This window comes from Podarcis gaigeae (assembly GCF_964106915.1).
Source record: "Podarcis gaigeae genome assembly, chromosome: 2".
In the NCBI taxonomy this organism is placed as follows: Eukaryota; Metazoa; Chordata; class Lepidosauria; order Squamata; family Lacertidae; genus Podarcis; species Podarcis gaigeae.
The window spans coordinates 67,261,945-67,265,627 of record NC_139679.1 but is presented as its reverse complement, the minus strand read 5'-3'; the positions used below and the strand labels follow the sequence as shown (position 1 = coordinate 67,265,627).

The 3,683-nt window shown below is 42.2% G+C and overlaps 1 long non-coding RNA gene across 1 annotated transcript; it reads left to right on the top strand.

The window, feature by feature from the left end:
- The first annotated feature begins 575 nt into the window (after positions 1-575).
- Positions 576-3,447, top strand: LOC310836407. Its single transcript, XR_014560083.1, has 3 exons — positions 576-685; positions 1,061-1,200; positions 3,318-3,447. It is a non-coding gene; the product is annotated as an uncharacterized lncRNA (long non-coding RNA).
- Positions 3,448-3,683: the final 236 nt, after the last annotated feature.

The following is a 3,683-nucleotide window of genomic DNA, read 5'->3' as shown; positions in this document are numbered from 1 at the left end:
GTTGGCTCGGTGTTACGTCTGGTGGCCTAATATGGACGATGCCATCACTGCCTGGGTGTCCGCCTGTCAAGCGTGCCAAGAGTCGAGGCCTGCACCACCGGCAGCTAAGGGACACACCTGGGAGACGCCAAAGACACCCTGGTCGAGAGTGCACATCGACCTGGCTGGCCCCTTTCACGGCCGGACCTTTATGGTAGTGGTGGACGCCTATTCCAAATGGCTGGAGGTCGCCAAGTAGCTCTTTATTTTGTAAGCTGGAATAGAACTGACAGCAAACAGCTCAGCTGGCCTGCTTTTATAGGCAGCCGGCTCTCAACATTGTAGCAACAACAGCCCAGAGTTCCCGCCTAAAATAACTGACGTGGACCTGAGTGAAAACTATCTACAGACCTGAGTGAAAACTATATACAGTATCCCCCTGCTGGCCCAGGGTGAAACTTCACTACATAACAAAAACAGCAGTGTGTGATGTAGCACCACTGTGTTTATGAAGTCACATACATTCCCATGGCAGGAGATTGCCTCTGTTCTTGTAGGGCACGGCACGAAAGCTTAAACTACATGTTAAGCAGAGCTATGCGATTCTCCCCCTCTTCCTTTTTGTTTTTAATCCAAAGCATTCTGAGGCAGTATGCATGTTACTAAAAGAACAGTGAGGGCAGAGTAGCTGCTTAACTCCCTTCTGGTAATTTTTCTGCTTTTTCATGCTTTTTCATGCTCAGGGGGACACAGGAGTCCCCTTATCTACTCTATATCTTAGAAACCAAACATCTGAACTGGGAAAATGAGTGAAGGGGGAGCTTCTAAGATTCAGCGTGCCCTAGACAGCTTCTTTGGGTTTTGTTTTTTCGAAAAACACCCACAATACTCTTTATGTCTCTGATACAGTCAATTTGTTGAAAGGAATACCAATTGGTTGACTCATTGACTAGATTATCCCCTACCTTGCTATTGTGTGCTTTATTCGCCTGTCTTTTAAAAGGTCAGGATTCTTCCCCACCTTTCCCTTCAAAGATTTGCCTTGATGTGCATTTCCACTATTTATTTATTTTTACCTCAGGGTGGCACCACAGCTCCTTTGTTCTGAAACATGCCTTCCTTGAGGCTGTGAGCTATTCACTGTGGTTCAAAGGGCAGCCAAAAAAGCCTGACCAAGTGTAACTAAATCAGACGGGCATGAAGAAAGATGGTGAGCAAAATGTGATATGTGAGTGACCCTCTCACCCTTCCCAACCATTCTCAATAATTAGAGCAAACGCATGGCGGATAATGAATGGAGGGAAAAGTCCGAAGGTGAACTAAAAATGTTCAGAACTTAATTATGTATTTCACAAGGAAGAAACATGTATTCTTGATTAGTTATACAACTATATATTGTGTATATATGGTTTGCAACAATGATGAACTATATAAAGTATAGCATGACAGAGGGGAAGGGTGGGATGGGGGTGGAATTACCTGTCTGTTGAATATATTTTCATGCTCTCAGGGGAATAATGCAACGATGGGAAGACTGGTCATTTTCCGTAGCAGTAATAATAATAATTTCTATATGCTTTATATTTTAAATAAAAATCTCTCATAAGCTACATAAAACATCACATAAAACAATCCAGAATAAAACATTATTGAAGAAAGTGTTATAGAAAACAAAGGTTGGTTTGGCTTTTGCTGCCGAACTCCCCAAGGGACTGAGTCCCCAAAGTCCAGATGGATGGATGGAGGCAAGATCCATGGAGCAAGGCCGATCTTTATTTTTCTGTTGCAACAGAGTTCGCTTCCCTCCTTGTAAGGAGTTGGAGAGACCCTGAACAATGGTGCACAAGCCCCCCAAAATACTTTTGAAATTGCCCACCCTGTATCCCAAGACTACCCAGCAAAACATCATACATACATCACAGAAGGAGGCGGTCTCCAGCAGAAATTTGAGAGTGTTGCTTCTCTCCTGTCTGCCAGGATACCTGATAATGCCTTACTTGAATGCATTTTCTGGGTAGCTTGGCCATTCCTTTGAGATGGTAAACATTTTAGTTACTGAATCTCTTACACATATTGATAGTTTGCTCAGCTTATACTTGCCAGACTGCATTTGCAGGGAGGTATAAGCCCCTACAGTCCAATGACAATTGGAAAGCTTTCCCCATTTCCTTCCTCCTTGAAGAGAAATATTTGAGGTCAATTTGGGAGAGTCAAAATAGTTCCAAGATTGCTCTCTTGTAATATTACAGACTTGTGGTTTATATACTTATGTTTATATACTTATGAATGTGTGTTATATACTTATGAATGTGTGTTGTGCCTTGTTCATTTATGAACAATTATTCTGTATTTGAGACCTTGGGATTCTTATAACAAAAGTAACACATTCAGTATATATTCAAAGCAAAATAAAGGCCTGGAAGAAGAGACATGCTTTTTCCTGGTGCATAAAAACATGTAATGAAGGATCCAGGTGAGTGGGGAGATCATTCCACAAATGGGGAGCCACTGCAGAAAAGACCTCTGGACCTCTTGCAGAGGAGGCATACGAAGAAGGACCTTCATGATTCAAATTAACTAAAGCTTTATAGGTCAAAACCAGCACTTTGAATTGGGCCTAGAAACTAACTGTCAGCCAGTGAAGTCAGGACAGGATTGGCATTATATGCTCAAACCACCTTGCCCCAACCTAGCCTGGAGGGAGAGAGAGAGAGAGAGAGAGAGAGAGAGAGAGAGAGAGAGAGAGAGATTTTAAACACCACAGCAACTCCCCCTTCTTGACTCTCAAGCCTGACCTGACACTGCACTGAATACCCAGGTGGGCACAGCTGAGTAAGATGCCTCTATGCTTCCTCTCCCATCCTGGTCTCAGTGATACAGATCAGATCAGCCTCCTCATCCACAATCAGATCATGGACGAGGGAGGTTTTAGTCAGAGCCATACCCATATGACTTATATATAAAAAACACCCTAAGGAATTGCTTCTATAAATTTTTGCAGCATACAAACTATCAAACGCTTGAACCATTGTCAAGCTGAGGCCTGACAAAGGTGCTGTTTGCTTAAACTGGGTGATCCTTTTCTGTCTCATGTTTTCCTGAGCTTAGTGTATGCTGTTATCTGTGGTTGTACATTTACAGCAACTGATTGTCATTATGTTGTAACATTGCCAGTATATTCTCCCATGATTGCATCTCAAGCAGAGATGTCAGAGAATTCTAATGCACACAGAGACAACAATAATTATTATAGCCTTTGTGGAGAATATAACAGGTTGGATATTTAATATTTGATGCCTTTTACTTTGAATTTATTTGACCTTTTTTTCCCCAACCAGCACAGACAAAACTACAAATGCAGAGAAAATGAGAATTCCCTGTTTTACTTCTCCTGAAACATAATTCTGGAGGAAGCACCTTCTCCTGTTCATCCTGCACCAAGGCTTAGAGAGGGTGAGAGATGCCACCATATTCCGCTTATGACAGAGAAGATCAGGGCCTTTTCCATGATAGCACTCTATTTAGGGAAAGATGGCTTTAGAGGACCTGGCTAGACCAGATATTTCAGGAAAGCCATTAAAAGCCTCATTTCGTAAGGCATCTGCTGTGTTTTGTTCCATGTCTGTATGTATGTGTGTGCCATTTTAAGATCTGTTTGCCATGAAGTTTAATGTTGTAAGTTTAATTGCTTTGCTTTGGCTGAA